The sequence below is a fragment of the Ranitomeya variabilis genome, chromosome 4 (genome assembly GCF_051348905.1).
Source record: "Ranitomeya variabilis isolate aRanVar5 chromosome 4, aRanVar5.hap1, whole genome shotgun sequence".
In the NCBI taxonomy this organism is placed as follows: Eukaryota; Metazoa; Chordata; class Amphibia; order Anura; family Dendrobatidae; genus Ranitomeya; species Ranitomeya variabilis.
The window spans coordinates 616032015-616054816 of NC_135235.1; the positions used below are offsets into that span (position 1 = coordinate 616032015).

The following is a 22802-nucleotide window of genomic DNA, read 5'->3' on the forward strand; positions in this document are numbered from 1 at the left end:
GCACGTTCACCGGCTACTTCTAGTGTGTTTGGATAGGTTCAGATTTGCGGTCAGTCCAGTTTGCCACCTCCCTAGAGCTTGTCCTAGGTTTGTTACTTAGCTGGAGTAATTTGTGATCCTCAACCACTAAGGATCATAACACGCGGCCCTGTGCTTAGTAACCCGATATTTACCCTGGTTACAAGTGAACACATTGCTGGATCGGCGTCACACACGCCGATCCAGCGATGACAGCGGGTGATCAGCGATGAAATAAAGTTCTAGACTTCTAGCTCCGACCAGCGATATCACAGCGGGATCCAGATCGCTGCTGTGTGTCAAACACAACGAGATCGCTATCCAGGACGCTGCAACGTCACGGATCGTCGTCGTTCTCGCTGCAAAGTCGCTTAGTGTGAAGGTACCTTTACTCTGATGGACATTGAGAAGCTGGAATTCAGACAGGCGGGAGATAAGGGCATTCACTAGTGTTTTTGTGGTTTCATGGTCAAGGAATGCACGGATCCGGGAAATGTTTTTAATTTGGAATCAGCAGGAGGAGGCCAGGGCTTGGATATGTGGCTTGAAAGAGAGGGCAGAGTCAAGGATCACCCCAAGGCACCGAGCGTGCGGGACTGGGGAAAGTGAGCAGCCATTGACATTGATGGATAGGTCGGGTGGAGGGGTAGAGTGAGGTGGGGGAAAGACGATGAATTCTGTTTTGTCCATGTTCAGTTTTAGAAAGCGAGCAGAAAAGAAAGATAAAATAGCAGACAGACATTGTGGGATTTTGAACAGTAATGAAGTGAGGTCGGGTCCTGATAGGTAGATCTGCGTGTCATCAGCGTAGAGATGATATTGTAAACCGTGGGATTCTATGAGCTGTCCCAGGCCGAAGGTGTAGATGGAGAAGAGTAGGGGTCCTAGAACTGAGCCTTGGGGAACACCGACAGATAGGGGGCAAGATGAGGAGGTGGTGTGGGAGAGAGAGACACTGAATGTCCGGTCTGTTAGATATGATGAGATCCAGGATAGGGCCAAGTCTGTGATGCCAAGAGATGAGCACTTTTTTTCTTCAAAAAATTTTTTTTGTTTGGTAGGTCTTTTTAGAAATCCATAAAAGCGTGCAACAGTCTGACAGATACTATATGTGAGTCAGAAAGTCATGCAAGCACCTTCTCCATGCTGTTCCCATCAAGTTTTAGCTCTTTCTCATCCATTTCAGAATTTTTCTCATGCCCCCAGACCTGTTTGTTGGGTCCAGCAGAAAAATATTTAGCTTTCCCATTTACTTGCATTGGATTCATTATTCGGTACTAATAAACAGATAATAGAAATTATTTATGCCAATTTTCCCGAATCCAAATATTTAACTATTCGATCATCACTAATTAGCTAATTTTTACTATTTGAGGGTTGCTGTGTTTTTTTTTAATGTGTCATTTTTTAAAGTGCCATTTAGCCAAACGCGTAAGATTTAAATTTGAGTTAACCTTTTTTTTGGGATAAAGAACGTACAAAAAGAGCAATCACACAATTTTTTGCACCACTTACTGATAATTGCAGGGATATCAAGTATGTTTATGCAATTTACTGGTTTGTGATGTTTATTTTTTAAAAATGCATCATAATGTGTAATTATTGTAATCATTATTCATTAATTTTATAGAAACAGAATATTATTGACTTTTATTTTTCCTCTAATATATTATATAGAAAGGAATATCAAAGTACCAGTACAGTTTGCCTGTAAAGAAGAATAATACTTTTTAGTTCTGTGGACAGAAAATATCTCCCATACTTCGAAGTGCAGCCTATGGCTCACAGCAAAAGCATGTGACATGGAACAGGTTGTGAGTTTGACAGACCACATTTCAAAAACAATAAATAATTAAAGGGGGTTGTTTGGGACCTTTTTTCAATTCCATATAATTCTGCACTAGGTAATGGCTATCTACCTACTTCTCCTCCAAGTGTATAGATCTCTTGCTCTTAGAGGTCACATAACTGTTTTTGGCTGAAATTTTCCATCTTCCTGTGATGTCTCATCAACAGAGCGGTTCCTTTTCTTTCGCTCTGCAATATTCTCGGGGCACCATTATTATGCTAATTGTCAGCTAGCTCCTGGCTGCCTAACCCAGTGAAAGCGCGCTGAGAGATGTAAAATTTTCATTAGATAAGCAGGAGGATGCACAGCGCAGAGGAAGGAAGTTACACTGATTACCTACATAGACGCTGAGGATCACTTGAAGACTTCAATGTCTGCACTTCTCATGTGCACGCTCAGCTAATAAAAACGTGTGTGGGGGCATCATGCTATATGGGGGAAGTGTGCTGGCAATATACTATATGGGAGATGTGGTGTCATCATACAGTATGGGAGACTTGGTGGCATTACAATATATGTGGGATGTGGTGACATCTTATAATATGGGTGACGAGGTGGCATTATACTACTTGGGGATGTGGTGGCATCATATTATATGAGGGATGTGGTGGCATCCCACTGTATGAGGGATATACTGGAATTAAACTGTATGGTGGATATGCTAGCATTATGCTATATGATGGATGTGGTGTCATCATTCTGTATGAGGGGTGTGTGCTGGCATTATACTGTAAGGGGGATGTGGTGACATTATACTGTGTGGGGGAAGTTGTGGCATTATGCTTTCTGGGGAATATGCGAACATCATTCTGTGGCATGTGTGGCTGCATTATACTGTATGGGGGATATGATTACATTATACTGTCTGGGGGGCATGAAGTCATTATACTGTCTGGGGTATGTGGTGTCAATATACTGTATGGGGGAGTGTGGTAGCATTACACTGTATAGCGGATATGCTAGCATTATACTATATGGGGATGTGATGGCATTATACAGTACTAGATGGTAGCCCGATTCTAATGCATCGGGTATTCTAGAATATGTATGTAGTTTATTTATGAAGATTTTAGAATAGTACATTGAATACACAGGATTCGGCCGGCCGTGACCAATTAGCGAAGCGTGGTTAAAATCCTGCGCCAATTCGCGGCCGGACTGCGCCTGTCGCTGATTGTTCGCGGCCGGCCACGTAGTATATAGCACAGCCACCTAGTATATAACAGCCCACGTAGTAAATAGCACAGCCATGTAGTACATAGCACAGCCACGTAGTACATAGCACAGCGGAGTATATAGCCCAGCCCACGGAGTATATAGTACAGCCACGTAGTATATAGCACAGCCACGTAGTATATAGCACAGCCCACGGAGTGTATAACAGCCCACATAGCATATAACACAGCTCACATAGTATATAACAGCCCACGCATGCAGTGTATAACACAGCCCATGTAGTATATAGCACAACCCACGTAGTGTATAACACAGCCCAGGTAGTGTATAACACAGGCCACGTAGTATATAACAGCCCACGTAGTGTATAACACAGCCCACGTAGTGTATAACACAGCCCATGGAGTATACAGCACAGCCCACGTAGTATATAGCACAGCCCACGTAGCATATAACACAGCTCACGTAGTATATAACAGCCCACGCACGCAGTGTATAACACAGCCCACATAGTGTATAACACAGCCCACATAGTGTATAACACAGCCCACATAGTGTATAACACAGCCCACGTAGTGTATAACACAGCCCACGTAGTGTATAACACAGCCCACGTAGTGTATAACACAGCCCACGTAGTGTATAACACAGCCCACGTAGTGTATAACACAGCCCATGGAGTATATAGCACAGCCCACGTAGTGTATAACACAGCCCACGTAGCATATAACACAGCTCACGCAGTATATAACAGCCCACACACGCAGTGTATAACACAGCCCACATAGTGTATAACACAGCCCACATAGTGTATAACACAGCCCACGTAGTGTATAACAGCCCACGTAGTGTATAACAAAGCCCACGTAGTGTATAACACAGCCCATGGAGTATATAATAGCCCACGTAGTGTATAACACAGCCCACATAGTATATAGCACAGCCCACGTAGTATATAGCACAGCCCACGTAGTATATAGCACAGCCCACATAGTATATAGCACAGCCCATGTAGAATATAGCACAGCCACATAGTAAATAGCACAGCTACATAGTATATTGCACAGCCCATGTAGTATATTGCACAGCCAACTTAGTATATTGCACAGCCCACGTAGTGTATAACACAGCCATGTAGTATATAGCACAGCCCACATAGTATATAGCACAGCCGATGTAGTATATTGCACAGCCACATAGTATATTGCACAGCCACGTAGTATATTGCACAGCCACGTAGTATACTGCACAGCCACCTAGTATATAGCACAGCCCACATAGTATATAGCAATGTGGGCATAATATCCCTGTTAATAAAAATAATTAAAATAAAAAATAGTTATATACTCACCTTCCGTTGGCCCCCGGATCCAGGTGAAGCGTTTACCGATGCATTGCGTGCATTGCGGTATCGCGAGATGATGACGTAGCGGTCTCGCGACACCGCTACGTCGTCATCTCACGAGATCGCAATGCATGGGCCGACGGACGGTTAGTATATAACTATTTTTTATTTTTTAAAATTATTTTTAACATTAGATCTTTTTACTATTGATGCTGCATAGGCAGCATCAATAGTAAAAAGTTGGTCACACAGGGTTAATAGCAGCGCTAACGGACTGCGTTACACCGTGGCATAACGCGGTCCATTAATGCTGCCATTAACCCTTTGTGAGCGCTGACTGCGGGGAGTAAGGAGCGACCATTTTGCCGCCAGACTGTGCCCGTCGCTGATTGGTCGTGGCTGTTTTGCCGCGACCAATCACGACTTGGGATTTCCGTGACAGACAGAAAGAAAGACAGACAGAAGGACAGACAGAAAGATGGAAGTGACCCTTAGACAATTATATAGTAGACTAGATGGTGGCCCGATTCTAACGCATCGGGTATTCTAGAATATGTATGCGTAGTGTATAGCACAGCCCACGTAGTAAACTGCACAGCCATGCAGTACATTGCGCAGCCCACGCAGTACATTGCGCAGTCCACGCAGTACATTGCGCAGCCCGCGCAGTACATTGCGCAGCCCAAGTTGTATATTGTGCAGCCCACGCAGTACATTGCGCAGCCCACGCAGTACATTGCGCAGCCAACGCAGTACATTGGTAGCCCACGTAGTACATTGCGCAGCCCACGTTGTATATTGCGCAGCCCACGTTGTATATTGCGCAGCCCACGTAGTACATTGCGCAGCCCACGTTGTATATTGCGCAGCCCACGTAGTATATTGCGCAGCCCACGTAGTATATTGCACAGCCCACGTAGTATATTGCGCAGCCCACGTTGTATATTGCGCAGCCCACGTAGTATATTGCGCAGCCCACGTAGTATATTGCGCAGCCCACGTAGTATATTGCGCACCCCACGTATATAAAAAATTGTTATATACTCACCTTCCGTTGGCGCCTGGATCCAGGAAGCGGTTACCGACGCTTGGGATCCACCGAAGCTCTGCCAAGCCGTTCGCGCCGGCCGCCATCTTCCGTTCCCAGGATGCATTGAGAAATTACCCAGATGACTTAGCGGTCTCGCGAGACCACTAAGTCTTCTGGGTAATTTCGCAACACATCGCCGGGAACGGAAGATGGCGGCCGGCGCGAGCGGCTCGGTGTACTACGGAGGGTGAGTATAGCAGGTTTTTTGTTTTTTTTTATTATTTTTAACATTACATTTTTTTTACTTTTGATGGCGCATAGGCTGCATCAATAGTAAAAAATTGGGGACACACAGGGTTAATAGCAGCGGTTACGGAGTGCGTTACCCGCGGCATAACGCGGTCCGTTACCGCCGGCATTAACCCTGTGTGAGCGGTGACCGGAGGGGAGTATGCGGGCGCCGGGCACTGAGTGCGGGGAGTAAGGAGCGGCCATTTTCTTCTGGACTGTGCGCGTCGCTGATTGGTCATGGCAATGGTGGTGGGCGTTTTGCCATGACCAATCAGCGACTTGGATTCCATGACAGACAGAGGCCGCGACCAATGAATATCCGTGACAGAAAGACAGAAGGACAGACAGACAGATGGAAGTACCCCTTAGACAATTATATAGTAGATGGCGGATATGCTAGCATTATACTGTAGGGGGTGTATGGTGGCATTATACTGTATGGGGACACGCTAGCATTATACTGTATGGGTGATGTGGGTACTATACTGTCTGGGGGAGATGTGAGATGTGATTATGCCATATGGGGATGTGGGGCCAACATGCTGTATGGGGGGGGGGCGTTTAAAATCATACTGTGTGGGGTATGTTGGGACATCATACTGTGTGTAAAAGCTGTGATGGAATCATACTTTATTTGGGCCAGAGAGAAACAGCAGATCAGGTATCTTAGTGCTCGATGATATACAGCATCATGTAACAAGTTTTGCAGCTTTATTAATACCATGGGCACAGAGTAGGTGCTATGTGATGTACTAGTAAGAATGAGGAGGACCAGAAGACAGTGGCTACTTAGAGAAGAGTCCTGGCCAATGAAGTTGGAGTGTCGACAGAGAGGAGTACAAGAGCAGAGTCAGGACGGTGCTAACACTGGTTGTGAGGACGATGAGTTTGGTTAAAAAAAAGCACAGGAAGCGGCCTAACCAGGAAGAGGAGCAAGTAAACAGCCAACATGGAGACACTGAGCTAAAAAACTGGAGGAAGAGATGGGAGAAACAAACAAACAAGCAAAACAAAAATATTGTGAGGGCCTTTTTCATTACATTCAAGCACAGATTAATTTACAACAATATGCGAACCCATTTTAAGAAGGTATAATATTAATAATATTAGCAAATACCTCCAATTAGAAATGTAGCATAGTTCCTAGGATTCGTTATGTTGCTTACCCCATGTGCAGATCCATGGTTGTAACCATTAACAACTGTCACTATATGAGTGGCCGTAACCATGGATACCTAAGCTACTGCAATGCCCTGCACATGGGGTTAGTGAAATAGCGAACCAGAACTATTCTCCTAATATTATTATTACATGTACTACATATTGGGAGAGGATCTTGGAGATGAGAATAGTCCTATAACACAGCACCATCTGCTGAATCCTGAAAATTCCCTGTAACATGAACCTGCAGCTGTTGTATAGTCCAACATATTCACCAAATTTAATCTATCCACATGAAAGGTGATAAGTGTATTATCACTGAGGATCCCAACAACACTTAGGGCCCCTTCACACTGGTCGATTCTGCTACGATTACGACGCATTTGCGTCATATTCGACATCGCAGTACGAGCTCGTAGCCAGCGGTCACACTCTACGATGTTAACGCTTTTTCTGACGTAGTTGCGATGTGAACGTCACGCGTCGCAATCGTACGCTACCCTTCACACCGCCATAGTCCTACGACTCCGAGCGTGACGTATTACCAGCATGGGCGTGCTAAAACGTCACGCCCAATCAGGAGACAGGTATGCGGAAGCCCAACCCACGTAGTCGCATTACGAGCTCGTATGACCGCCGTCACATACTACGATTTCGACCGCCACAGCGAGACATTTACGACGAAAGAAAGTTCTGCTCTTTCTTTCACATCGTACGATGCTGGGCTGCGTCGCAAATCGTAACGCCATGTCACACTTTGCAACCTCGGAACGAGGACGGATAAACGTCACAAATCAAACGCTCGTTCAGACTTTGATTGCACAGTGTGAAGGGGCCCTTAGTGCGGGACCAGAGGCAACCTTAAAGAGTTTGCATGAAGCAATGATCACTCATTGGTGCAGAGGAAGTAATCCAGTGCTGTAGTTAGCTACAGTCATATGAAAAAGTTTGGGCACCCCTATTAATCTTAAGCTTAATGTTTTATAAAAATTGTTTTTTTTGCAACAGCTATTTCAGTTTCATATATCTAATAACTGTTGGACACAGTAATGTTTCTGCCTTGAAATTAGGTTTAATGTGCTAACAGAAAATGTGCAATCTGCATTCAAACAAAATTTGACAGGTGCATAAGTATGGGCACCCTTATCATTTTCTTGTTTAAAATACTCTTACCTACTTTTTACTGACTTACTAAAGCACTTTTTTTGGTTTTGTATCCTCATTGAGCTGTGAACTTCATAGCCAGGTGTATGCAATCTTGAGAAAAGCTACTTAAAGTGGCCATTTGCAAGTTGTTCTCCTGTTTGAATCTCCTCTAAAGAGTGGCATCATGGGCTCTTCAAAACAACTGTCAAATGATCTGAAAACAAAGATTATTCAACATAGTTGTTCAGGGGAAGGATACAAAAAGCTGTCTCAGAGATTTAACCTGTCAATTTCCACTGTGAGGAACATAGTAAGGAAATGGAAGAACACAGGTACAGTTCTTGTTAAGGCCAGAAGTGGCAGGCCAAGAAAAACATCAGAAAGGCAGAGAAGAAGAATGGTGAGATCAGTCAAGGACAATCCTCAGACCACCTCCAGAGAGCTGCAGCATCAACTTGCTGCAGATGGTGTCACTGTGCATCGGTCAACTATACAACGCACTTTGCACAAGGAGAAGCTGTATGGGAGAGTGATGTGAAGAAGCCGTTTCTGCACGCACGCCACAAACAGAGTCAGCTGAGGTATGCAAAAGCACATTTGGAGAAGCCAATTTCCTTTTGGAAGAAGGTCCTGTGGACTGATGAAACCTAGATTGAGTTGTTTGGTCATACAAAAAGGCGTTATGCATGGCGGCAAAAAAACACAGTGCGTTGTATAGTTGACAGATGCACAGTGACACCATCTGCAGCAAGTTGATGCTGCAGCTCTCTGGAGGTGGTCTGAGGATTGTCCTTGACTGATCTCACCATTCTTCTTCTCTGCCTTTCTGATGTTTTTCTTGGCCTGCCACTTCTGGCCTTAACAAGAACTGTACCTGTGTTCTTCCATTTCCTTACTATGTTCCTCACAGTGGAAATTGATAAGCTAAATCTCTGAGACAGCTTTTTGTATCCTTCCCCTGAACAACTATGTTGAATAATCTTTGTTTTCAGATCATTTGACAGTTGTTTTGAGGAGCCCATGATGCCACTCGTCAGAGGAGATTCAAACAGGAGAACAACTTGCAAGTGGCCACTTTAAGTAGCTTTTCTCATGATTGCATACACCTGGCTATGAAGTTCAAAGCTCAATGAGGATACAAAACCAACAAAAGTGCTTTAGTAAGTTTGTAAAAAGTAGGTAGGAGTATTTTAAACAAGAAAATGATAAGGGTGCCCATACTTATGCACCTGTCAAATTTAGTTTGAATGCAGATTGCACATTTTCTGTTAGTACAATAAACCTCATTTCAAGGCAGAAACATTACTGTGTCCAACAGTTATTAGATATATGAAACTGAAATAGCTGTTGCAAAAAAAACAATTTTTATAAAACATTAAGCTTAAGATTAATAGGGGTGCCCCAAATTTTTCATATGACTGTATCTCCATCCCTTCCATAGGCATTAAATGGCTTGGCAGTGCATATGCTGCAAATCTAATTGGTGCTCTGTTTCCATAAGTCTGTCCAGAATGGAATATTCTGCAGCCAGTTGCATTTTAGATGACCCTGAAATTCATTCTCAAATTCAAGCATTAAAATATCTGGACTGTCCAAACCTGGATCAAAGCAATGTTGCTTTGCCTTTTTGCTTTCCCATTTGCTTGCTTTGATTGTATATAATACAGCATCCCCAGGGAAAATATAAATGACCTTGTAAATCTGTAATAATACCATGTGAATGGAAGTTCTCTGTGTACACCTTGTGGTCTGCTGATGTACTGCAGTTTTCGCTTTCCTTCTTTTCGGCCTTGTTTGTCATTAGAACCTCATTGGTTAACTAATTCCGATCTAATTTCTGATTAATCTCATTAGTGTAAGGGTATGTGCACATGTTGCGGATTTCTTGCAGAAATTTCCTGAAGAAAACCGGAAATTTTCTGCAAGAAATCCGCATTTTTTTTTTTGCGTTTTTTTTCCGTTTTTTACGCGTTTTTTTAGCATTCTGCAAGCGTAATTAGCTTGCAGAATGCTAAAGTTTTCCAAGCGATCTGTAGCATCGCTTGGAAAACTGACTGACAGGTTGGTCACACTTGTCAAACATACTGTTTGACAAGTGTGACCAACTTTTTACTATAGATGCAGCTTATGCAGCATCTATAGTAAAAGATAGAATGTTTAAAAATAATAAAAAAAATAAAAAAATGCTTATACTCACCCAGACATCTCCTCACCGGCGTCCGTTCCTCTTCCTATAGCTGGTGTGTGCGCACAGGACCTTCCGTGACGTCACGGTCACGTGAGCGGTCACATGACCACTCACGACCAATCACAGGACAGTGACGTCATCGGCAGGGTCCTTCGCCGCACATCAGCTACAGGAACCGAAGCGACAGCGTGCAGTGGAGGCGGGAAGACATCGAGGGTGAGTATAGGACTATTTTTTATTTTAATTCTTATTTTTTGACCACTTATATGGTGCCCAGTGCGTGGAGGAGAGTCTCCTCTCCTCCACCCTGGGTACCAACCGCACATAATCTGCTTACTTCCCGCATCGTGGGCACAGCCCCGTGCGGGAAGTAAGCAGATCAATGGACCCCTAGGTGTGCGGAATCCCCTGCAATTCCGCATTTTAATGAACATGTTGCTTTTTTTTCCCGCGATGCGATTTTTTCGCGGAAAAAAAGGCTACATTTGCACAAAAAATGCGGAATACACTTAAAATAATGGGAGGCATATGTAAGCGTTTTTTTCGCGTTTTTATCACGTTTTTATAGCGAAAAAACGCGAAAAAAACGCGAAAAATACTTAACGTGTGCACATGGCCTAAATCTTTCATATGTACCTTATTCCCATCATTAAAGGTTATCATCACCAATCCACATGATACTTTGTGATTGGTTTGATGACTCCTAGAGATCCCAGGCACAATTAACAGAGCTGTGGCCACACATGTGCTCCAGCTCCACACCTAAGGGGCATTTTTGCTGACTAATTCCATTTAAGAAAATCTATTACATTTCTGATTAATCTCACACAGAAGTGTAGTTTTTTTTTATATAAGACCTTTCATCAGTTATACAAACACTTCCATAAATCTTTAAAATAAGATTGTGTCTATGAAATTTGCGGTTTCCCTAAAATTCGAACATTTTGAAATTCAGTTCATGGTTTGCTAAAAATAAAACTTGCCCAGAACCATGCTCACACTTCTGAAGCATCAGAAAGAGGCAAATGAAATTAGGTGATGTCACATGGGTCTTCCCATAATGCCCTGAAGCCATGACATCAAGCGGATTATCATACCTAGTACAGTGGCGGTCAGTACCTGGGAGATCACAGATCAGTGGTATCCAGCAGCCACGATTTGTATGGCTGAGTTGTTTTCCATCTCCAGAGTCACTTGATAAGTTTCTCTCTCCTGTAGAGTGTAAGCTCTTATGGTCAGCATTGTCCTCTCTCTCTCCTGTAGAGTGTAAGCTCTTATGGTCAGTGGGGTCCTCAACCTCTCCTGTAAAGTGTAAGCTCTTATGGCCAATGGGGTCCTCTCCCTCTCCTGTAAAGTGTAAGCTCTTATGGTCAGTGGGGTCCTCTCTCTCTCTCCTGTAGAGTGTAAGCTCTTATGGTCAGTGGGGTCCTCTCTCTCTCTCCTGTAGAGTGTAAGCTCTTATGGTCAGCAGGGACCTCTCTCTCTACTGTAGAGTGTAAGCTCTTATGGTCAGTGGGGTCCTCTCTCTCCTGTAGAGTGTAAACTCTTATGGTCAGCGGGGTCCTCTCTGTCACCTGTAGAATATAAGCGCTTATGGTCAGTGAGGTCCTCCCTCTCCTGTAGAGTGTAAGCTCATATGCTCTGCGGGGCTCTGTCTCTCTCCTGTAGAGTGTAAGCTCTTATGGTCAGTGGGGTCCTCCCTCTCTCTCCTGCATAGTGTAAGCTCTTATGGTCAGTGGGGTCCTCTCTCTCCTGTAAAGTGTAAGCTCTTATGGTCAGTGAGGTTCTCTCTCTCCTGTAGAGTGTAAGCTCTTAGGCTACTTTCACACTAGAGTCGTACGACGCACGACGAATTGCGTCGTTGCGACGTACCGATGCTAGCAGTGAATGCGCCGCACAACGGGGGCAGCGGATGCTGTTTTTCAACGCATCCGCTGCCCCATTGTGAGGTGCGGGGAGGAGGGGGCGGAGTTTACGGCCGCGCATGCGCGGTCGGAAATGCTGGACATGACGCACCAAAAAACATTACATGCAACGTTTTTTGGTGGCGACGGTCCGACGCAACACGACGCAACTGTCGCACGACGTTTGCGACGCGTGGCAATGCGTCGCACTGCGTCGCGAATACTAGTCTATGGAGAAAAAATGCATCCTGCAAGCACTTTTGCAGGATGCGTTTTTTCTACAAAACGACGCATAGCGACGTGCAGTGCACGACGCTAGTGTGAAAGTAGCCTTATGGTCAGTGGGGTCCTCTCTCTCTCCTGTAGAGTGTAAGCTCTTATGGTCACCGGGATCCTCTCTCCTGTAAAGTGTAAGCTCTTATGGTCATTGGGGTCCTCTCTCTCTCCTATAGAGTATAAGCTCTTATGGTCAGCGGGGTCCTCTCCCTCTCCTGTAGAGTGGAAGCTCTTATGGGCAGTGGGGTCCTCTCTCCTGTATAGTGTAAGCTCTTATGGTCAGTGGGGTCCTCTCCCTCTCCTGTAAAGTGTAAGCTCTTATGGTCAGTGGGGTCCTCTCCCTCTCCTGTAAAGTGTAAGCTCTTATGGTCAGTGGGGTCCTCTCCCTCTCCTGTAGAGTGTAAGCTCCTATGGTCAGTGGGGTCCTCTCCCTCTCCTGTAAAGTGGAAGCTCTTATGGTCAGTCGGGTCCTCTCTCTCTCCTGTAGAGTGTAAACTCTTATGGTCAGCGGGGTCCTCTCTGTCACCTGTAGAATATAAGCGCTTATGGTCAGCGAGGTCCTCTCTCTCTCCTGTAGAGTGTAAGCTCATATGCTCTGCGGGGTTCTGTCTCTCTCCTGTAGAGTGTAAACTCTTACGGTCAGTGGGGTCCTGTCTCTCTGCCTTCTGTAGAGTGTATGCTGCTATAGCAATATAAAAAAATCACTGTACTCCTGGAACAGGTGCTCAAGTCCAATACCAGCAATTATAATCAAAAACTTGGAACTTAAATAAGTGCTGAATGGTAAAACATATTTAATTGTATGGCAGTCAAAAACAGCAAGAGTAATACATGTAGACGTTTGAGTCTCATAGGACCTTCCTCAGTATATTCTAAAAGAATTAAAAGTGATAATTTGTCAACAGTGGAATGCATCTTAGAAAAAAAAACAGTCAAAACATGTAATAGAATAAGATATGTCATATAATGTAATAAATCGCAAATGCTGTAGAGGCTCCACAATCATTTTAGTTCATATTAAATATATGATATCAGAGTCAAAATCATTCATCAGCTCTGTAGGAATAGATTCAAAATACTGCAGCAATTAATCAAATGAGAATAACTTACCCAACTGCACAGGTAAGAAGAAGTAAAGGAGGTAAGGGAGGACCCAATAGGAAATATTTCTAGGAGAGAACATGAGAGATTGAATTAAAAGATGTGGTACATAGTAAAGTCACATTTAAATAGGTGGAATGTGCATAGAAAACATAACACAGTCCAGATTGAAGGTAGTGTGTGGTGGCATCACTGAACAAGGTTTCTACCCCTTCTTCTATGTGCAACAATGTAAATGTGGAAGCCCGATACAAAAAAGGTGAGGGCGGGACCAGAAGCACAAAAGCAGCCAATAGAAACAAGTTCTGACCGTGGATAGTGGAAGTGACGTCATCGTTTCCTGGGCTGAAGAATATGGCCAGTGGGTTCCTCTCTCTCATGTATAGTGTAAGCTACTTAGAATTGCTACTTCTATTGATTTAATGCATTCAACATTCGTTCTGCGCACCGCTCTTGCGTTGCTTATGCAATCCCAACGGACGGAGCGCTATGCCACTATTGCAGCTTGATACATCTGTAAGTGGAAAGTTACTGTCTATTACTATTATTTTAAAAAGTGGCTCTGCCTTCACAAATCACTGTCTATGGTGAAGGCGCTGAAACTATTTTGACTTTTGTTCTCAAAATGGTGCCATTCTGAGCTTGACATTAGGTAAGAAAATGAAAGACAGTCCTATTTAAAGGATTGTTCCCTTCATTAAAAATGATCAGCAATCCACAGGATACAATGATTGATTTGTCTGTCTTTGGCATTCTCTTAGGGAAGGACTGGAGTGGTGGTTGCACATGCTCTCCATACTGATGGGGGTTATCAGGGCTCTATTCTCAAGATCTGTGGCACAATGCGAAGTCATAATTTTAATAGTACTCTTAAAATAGCAAATGGACCAAATGACAGAAGCAGGAGACCAAAATCAAGGCCAACTTAGATTAGTTGGCTAAAGTGAATGATGTCTCAACCGGAATGGTGCCAATCACAAATGAAAAGGAAATGCCTAGAAGAAGTACAACATAAGTTCAATAGCTTTTAAAAACAATAAAGATGGATTGCAACTTGGATTCCATATGTTTGTTGTCATGTTGTAGCCAATTATTCCCATATGGTAGTGATGTCATCATAGCCACTAAGTGATGTATAGAAAAATCACGTAAACAAGAAAACAAAACCTTCGCGTAAATGATGAGGACAGAATGAAACAAGGCACAAAAAAAATTCAAAGCTTGAAGTCTTTAAAATACCATCCATCTATTGTAGATTCTCCGGTAATAAATTATTTGCAGGGCATGAAGCAGACACATGGCCAGTCACTCCTTGCAGACCAAAGACAGCTGTCACTGGGAGATGCCTAGTTTAGACATGTGGTTAGACTTAATTATTATTTGGATGGTCCCATGTCATGGTCTAGTGCTTTCTTCGGGATAAACTTTTCTATTGCTTAAGATTTAAGAGGCGAGCCGCCATGTGTGGTCTATAGTGAAAGCTTGAGTCACTTGGCCACATTGAAAAGTAATGTCACTACAGCGTGAATCTAAACAGGCCCCTCCAATAGCCCACCAACCGAGTAGCAGATAATTTAGAAGCTTCTATGATTCAGATATTTTAGTCATCTTGTTGAGGCAAAGAAAACCACAGGATCTATTACTATTCATAGCTGACAATGGATAAAGTATAAAAAAAAATCATGTGGTGATAAAACTGGGCACAAAGCAAAAAAATAGCCAGCTTAGGCTGGTTTCACATTTGCGGTTGTGTCCGCAGCGTTTGTACCGTATATATCCGCATGCATTTTGTATTCCTATATTTAACATTAGGGACGCATGCGTTTTTGCTTTTTCGTGTTTTGCCGCGTTTGACGACGCATGCGTTGTTTCGTTGTTTGCTGCTTGGCGCGGAAATGCAACATGTAGTAATTTTTAGAGGCGTCAATTTGTTGCCTGGAAACGCATGCAGTCGATTGCGCAAGGATTGCAACAAAAAAACGCATTGCTGTCTATATGAACGCATGCGTTTACAAGCACATGCGTTTGGTTGCGTTCATGAACGCATGCGTTCCACAAGAGAAAAACATGTCTAGAAACTGATATGCCACCCCCCATAAAGGGAGGGTGTGGACAGTTGCAGGTCACTTCTCAGCAGACAGCCAAGCAGAGCAGACAGACCACAGCACCTTGGAGAAAACAAGCCTCTGAACAATGTGAGTATATCCTAGCCAATGCCTTTATTTTCTATTTTCTTTTTCTACATGTCCTAATTTCTGCCATTTCTTTCTTTCTACATGCATCATGTCTTCTTCGGATTCTTCCCATGAGGAGTTTCTTCCTGGGCCGTCTAAAGTCGAGCATGTCAGTGAGGTGAGTACTTGCCTCGTCAGATTGGTAAGTATTCACTGTCACATCTACACATGTGACAATTTGAATTTTTCTTTTTTTTAGAGCTCTTCTTCTACTGCGGCAGAGACAGGGCAGGAGCAGCGGAGTCAAGGTCCGGTGGAAAGACGGCAGCGGGTACGTATACAAGGCTTACTGTTATCTTGAATTTTCCTTTCTTTCCATTCGTATTTCTTAACTTTTTTCTTCTGGAATCCTTTTGTATGTTGACTTTCCTATTCATGCCATTTCTCAGCATCTTTTTTCTTTCTTTTCCTTATGTTAATTGAGCAAACTTTAATTACTTTATTTAATTTTTAGGTTTCACAACGGGAGGATGATCTTATTGAGAATGACCTCCTCATCTCGCTGGTCCAGGAGCGAGTCCCGTTGTGGGACACCCGGGATCCACTGCACTCAAACAACGTCACGATCCGGCGCTTATGGAATGAGGTGGCCAAAGAGATGTGGGATGGCTGGGACAACGCCCCGCCACGGGTCTGAAATGCATTTGGTAAGTATTGCACTGCAGTGTGAAGCAGCAGAGACCTTGGCCGTGCTCACTCGACTGTGTGTGATGAAAGAAACTCTCAGGAGTTTCTGTCATCACACACAGTTGTGTGAGCACAGCCAAAAGTCCTTTTTCTGATCACAATTTTTTTTTAACAGTGGCCAAAGTCAAAATTGGTGTTCGATGAAGGACCGCTTCAACAAGGACCTGCATCAAGAGAGCCGTGTTCCCGGTGGTTCAGGAGCAAGGATCAGAAGATACAAATACCATCGAGTTCTGGCATTTTTAAGACCGGTCCTTGCCCAGAGAACGTAAGTATCACGTGCATTAGGTTGTATTGTATTGCCATAATCTGTATTTTTATATTCCACAGGATTTTGCGTCTGGTTAATATTTGGTATTAATTTTCTTTTTCCTTTTTTCACAGCACATACAGCACTACTGTTGGCCCAGGTTCTGGAGCAGTCCTTCATCCGACAGCCACGGACCCGTCCCAGCCATCCAGCAGCGCAGCAGCAACTGGGCCTTCCACACTAACTGGAGACCAGGGAGCTGGTCCATCAGGTCTTCCCCTTTTGCAGTCCTCTTCCACTGCCCCTTTTTTTGGGCTCCCGGCAGCGGCAGAGGGCTTCGGACAGGTCACTCATGCCTGAGTTTTTGCACTTGAGCTCGGTTTTACATGAAGCAATCAAGGCTTTGGGTGACTGAATGGATGTTTCCCATAGCCTCTTGAATGCACATTTCCAGGAGGTCAGCAAAAGCCTTGACCAAGTGAAAGCCGACTTCCAGAGGCCAGCACATCATTTTTTTAACCAAATTGAGCAGGGCATGTCGGAACACCTTACTCCTGATCTCCAGCTGAGTGTCATGCAGGCCTGCAATGCTGCTTACGTGCAGGCTATGCAGCAGAGTCGGTATTTCCAGCAGACAGTGGCGGCATATCCACCTGTGCCTTCACTGTCACTATTGACCTCAATGCCGACCTCTGCTGCATCCCACTGCACGGCCACCTCAATTCCTTCCACAGCCGGACACCACTACAGCACCACCACCATGCCGAGTGCAGTTGGACATCCCGCCGCCACCACCATGACAACCGCTGCTCCTGCTTGGACCTCCTCCACTGACACCACGAGGCAGCAGGACTCTGGCATGGCCTTCCGTACGGCCACCACCACGATGCAGCAGGACCCTGGCATGGCCTTCCGTACCGCCACCACCACGATGCAGCAAGACCCTGGCATGGCCTTCTGTACCGCCACCACCACGATGCAGCAGGACCCTGGCATGGCCTTCCGTACCGCCACCACCACGATGCAGCAGGACCCTGGCATGGCCTTCCGCTCTACAAGCGCTATAGACTCTGGCAAGGCTGCACACTCTATGAGCACTATGGACTCTGGCATGGCTGCACCATGGACTGACACAGTGCAGCCGGACCCTGAAAGGTCACCCACCACTACGCCACGCCATATGAGCCCACCAAGACCTCCCACAACCAGGCAAACCAAAAAAACACACACAAAAAAAAAAACACACAGAGGACTCTTAGCATTCCTCCCCCTTCACCTCCCAATGTGTCTGTAATGTTAGGTTTGTCTCACCCTTCCAGTGCGTCTCAAGCCTCTCATGTGTCAAGCCCCATCCCCGAACTACCAGACCCCAGTAGTTTCATTGCCCCTTCTCCTGCCACCTCTGCGTCGTCCACGGTTAGCCAGGCCTCAGTGCTTAACACCCCCCGTTTACATCACTCTACCCCAAGCCGGCGCAGTTAAATAAAGTTTTTTGGTTGTAAAAAAATAAATACAATTTGATTTGCCCAAATTAGGTTTGGTTTATTGTATCTATCGCCGCCGGCAACACACACCGTGCACCAACTAAGAAACTTCGCCACACACTTACTTTTTGGGCCACATCATATCTCCAGTAGTTATAAAAAAAAGACTGCAGCTTTGTGTGTCTTTAGTATACAGATATGAGGTGGGCCCAAAAATATTAGATGTATTATCTCCATAATCTCTTCTTTCTGCTTAGTCTTTGACTAGTGTGGCAGTCTGAAGAGAAAATGGTGGAAATACAGTGCAGACCTCTACTGAACAGGTCAGGTGTCAAAAAACTCATTAATTATGACACCTGACCTGGTGAGTAGAGAACTGCCTTGTATAACCTCCATTTTCTCTTCTTTGTACATAATCTTTTACACACAAATTGAGTGGACAATGGTGGTCACACACTACATATCTATGCTCACCTGCACAGGTGTCAGAAATAGTGAATTCATGAAGCTTATATGTGCATCATGAATTCATTATTTCTGACACCTGACTTGATGAGTATAGATCTCTTTAGTGTGACAGTCATTGTCTCTTCAGTCTGTGTCCAATGGATAAAGCAGAACAGAATCAGGACGCAATGAAGTCAACAAGCTTAAATAAAGCAACATGGTTGCCATAACACTAGCAGTATGTGGCCAGTGTTTTATATCAGTAGCCAAAGCAAGGAGTGGAACAAATAGAGGTAAATTCTGATATTAATATAATAACTATCACCTCTGCCTTTATCACCCACTCCTGGTTTTGGATTACAAATACTGATATTAATTACAAACCAAATACTGCTAGTTTTAGGACAGCCTTGGTTTGTAGAGGAAATAAATAGGAGACACGGTCAACACAACCAAAAGTAAAGTTTATTAATGAGAAATATTATTATCATTGCAGAAAATTACTGGTACAGATCGAATTACAACAGAACATTTACACAACATTGTCCTGCCATGACACACGTCCAATATCTGAATAAAAAAAGGCAGCAAATTGGTCCCGCATGTGACCAACTGCTGCAGTTGACCGCAGCGGGTGATGCTGGAAATCGGGTAGTGGGTGTGCAACTGGTTCATCCAGTTCAATGTTGGGTTGCTCCTTAGCCATTATATAATTGTGTAGAACCACACAGGCTTTAACCACCTCGTCGACTGTTTCCACTTTTAGATTTATGACTGATGCAAGAATGCGCCATTTAGAGACCAGAATGCCAAAGGTACACTCTACAGTTCTTCGGGCCCTGGTCAGTCTGTAGTTAAAGATCCTTCTAGTGTGGTTCAAGTCCCGAACGGAATAGGGCTTCAGTAGGTTTTCACACATCTGAAAGGCCTCATCCCCAACCATAACAAATGGCATCGGTGGACCTTGAGTGTTGGGGAGAGGTTGTGGCGGTGGAAAATTGAAATTTTTGCCATACATACGGCTGCCCATATCCGAGTTCTTGAAAGTCTGGGAATCGTTGCCACGGCCAAAAGCTCCAATGTCCACGGCGATGAAGCGACAGTTCACATCGGCTATTGCCATTAGCACAACAGAAAAATATTTTTTGTAGTTGAAATACTCCGATCCTGCTCTGGCAGGTTTGATAATGCGGATGTGCTTTCCATCCACCGCTCCTAAACAGTTGGGGAAATCACACACACTCCAGAATTTTTCCGCAATTTCAAGCCACATGTCCAAGGTGGGTAGGGGTATAAACTCATCCCGGAGTACATTCCACAAAGCCCGGCAGGTGTCTGCAACTATTCCGGACAGGGTGGATATTCCAAGCCGGTATTGGAAGTGGAGGGATGATAAACTCTCTCCGGTTGCCAGAAATGTGTAAGAAAAAGAAACCCCCCAAAAATTACAAACTATTCTATTTATGGTGTGGTTACGCTAAAGAAAGAAAGGAAAATACCCAAAACATACATGTCAGAAAACACAAAATTTGGACTGTCATTGTTTTAGATTTGGAAGTACCTTAATGTAACCAGCAGACGTTCCTCCGGTGGAATCGCTCTATGGAGCTGGGTGTCCTGTCGCCGTATGGCTCCTTGGACACGACCAAGCAAATCCTGGAAAGAGTCTTGCGACATCCTTGTGTATTCCTGGAATTTCTCCGGGTTGGCATTAAGCTCGGCATACAGCGTGTGATAGGCTCCACGGCTCTCACGTAGTTCGATAATGGGGTGTCTCCAAAAACGCCTACGTTGTCTCCTTCTCCATCTTTCGCGATTTCTGTCTTGCTCCCAAGCAAACGCACAGGCAAGAAACAGCTTGATGCTTAAATCCAGGTTGAAATAAAAGCTCTCCATGCAAAGATCCATTATGACACAGCATACAGGAGCAAAATCTGAACATTTCAGCTGTTCAAGGGTCTATATATAGAGATTCCATAATACACGCCCTCTGTAGTCCCATTGGCTGTTTGGTTGTCTAGATTTTTCTCTTGTGAAATTTCACATCATGTGCACCAAAAACGCAAACGCAGGAAAAAAGCATATAAACGCGTACAAACGTGGCGTTTTTTTAACCGCATGCGATACCGCATGCGTCTAAAAAACGCCGCGTTTGTACACGTTTATATGCGTTTTTTCCACCACTTGCGGATGCGTTTTAAACGCTGCGGATTTAAACGCAAATGTGAAACTAGCCTTAGTGGCAGTATTTGAGGTCAGGTAGCTGCTGCTACAGCAAGTAAATACTCTGGCTTGCTCAGTACTATACTTTAATGTATTCACAGTAAAGCTGATAATATGTACTAAATATGCCAAATACTCACAATTCCGTACTCCGGTGCCAATTCAGTCTGCCACATACCACTGGTTTACTCTTTACAGCATAGCTGGAAGAGTCATTAAGTGGCGCATGCTCAATATATCTGCCTGCACAGCTCCGGTTATTGGCGGTGTTATTGGTCAAACAGGAAATTCTGTTTGATTTACCAATCGATTGAGCCAGTCAATAGACAATGAACAAATGAACAGAAGGGCCAGTAAAAGAGTGAATCAGGGCCTCATGCAATTTACTTGGACAACCCCTTCTCAATGCCTATGTTCCTCTCACCTCCGGTGCCGGTTAGGTTCCAGCGATTGAAATTTGCTCTTCCAGGTTGAAATTGTTATGTCATGCAGTCATTGTGGTCAACCAGTGCTGGCTTCACCATCCCCTATTTGTCAATTAGAGGAAAGAGTGAAGCCAGCAGTAATTGGACACTGAGATCGCTTGACACAACAATGTCATTCCAGCCCCTGAAGAGCTAGGGCCAACACTTCTGAAATGGCACCACCATTGGAAACGAGAAAACGTCTATTTTTTTAATGGGGGAAACATAGGGTTTCAGAAAGTGTGAACGAGTAGGGAAAAACTTCTTAAAAAATCACTAAGCCTTGCATTCAGCAACTCATCAGCTGGTTGCTGATCTCCTGACTGCTGGGACCCAATGTCAATCCACAAAATGGGACTCAAATTCCCTGTAAATGGACCTGAACACAGTACCTTTCACTGCCTTAGGGCCATTTATATGTCTGATTTTTCCACGTATGAGAAAAACAGACCAATTATTTAAATGAGACTTTGTTTAAAGTGTGGCCCGAGTGTCATCCGTTTTTCCTGCACGTGGAGAGAAAAAAAAAGTTTATCCACCTTCTCCAATCTGACAGTCCCTAAACTGTAGTACGATGTCAAGTGCGGTCCGATATTTTCACAGATCCAATAACTTGCTTTGCTTAATTTGATCCTTCACATGGATCAAAATTGGATATGTCTCTGATTGTCTCTGAAATTAATCAGCAGATCCACATCAGTCTGAGAAAAAAAAATGATCATATGCACAGCCCCATACAATATTATGGGTATAAGTGCTACCCGTGAAAACCTCACAGATAGCACTCGTTCGCGAAAAATAGAAGAGTGAATAAGCCATTAATATTTATGGTGACCTCTTGGACTTTGATCTGGCTATTCTTGATTATGCTTTTGAACTTGACTCTGACCCAGTTGTTATTTATCTGGTTCTTACCCTGACCTATTTGGTTTTCCTGTAGCTTGTTCTACCATTTGTATAAAGGATTGATACCAGGGAGTCTCTTATATTCCGCTAACTAGAGTGGCCGGCGTCAACTTTAACCATGGGAGTCCATTTCAATTTAAAGAATTAGTAAAAATAGTTCAAGAAAATAAGTTTGAGTGATCCTGGTGGTCATCATAAATTGTAGCTTTGAGACTCAAAGAAAAGAAAAAAAAAGGTCATCCAAAATAATTGTTCTAAATTCTTAACATTTTTTACGGATTTTACAATACCTGGTCGCAGAGCTTTGTACCATGCTGAAAAATCTAGCTATCCAGGGGGGAATGTTTAAAACTTACAAACCCTCACAGTGAGTTATGTGCACAACCCTGAAACTTTCTTTTATTAGTAATAAACATTTTACTAGATGACTGAAATGATTTAGAATTGTAAATACCCCATGGTATTTGCTTTAGGAATATCCGTGGAAAACGGCAGGACGACCTGTGGCTTGAGCTTCCAACACGGAGCCATGTCTTGCCGAGTAATGGAAGGTCTACATGACTAATGGGTTGAGGTTCCTCTAAGAGGGAGGTCCCCTCCATATACCCATGTGCAACAATGT

General features: G+C 44.0%; 1 long non-coding RNA gene across 1 annotated transcript in view; it reads left to right on the forward strand.

Annotated features, from left to right (window-relative positions):
- LOC143769253 (uncharacterized) overlaps positions 1-14345 on the forward strand; it is a 125320-nt gene extending 110975 nt beyond the window's left edge. Inside the window, exon 4 of the long non-coding RNA XR_013214302.1 lies at positions 14247-14345. This is a non-coding gene — a long non-coding RNA (uncharacterized LOC143769253). The remainder of the gene's footprint in view (positions 1-14246) is intronic.
- Positions 14346-22802: the final 8457 nt, after the last annotated feature.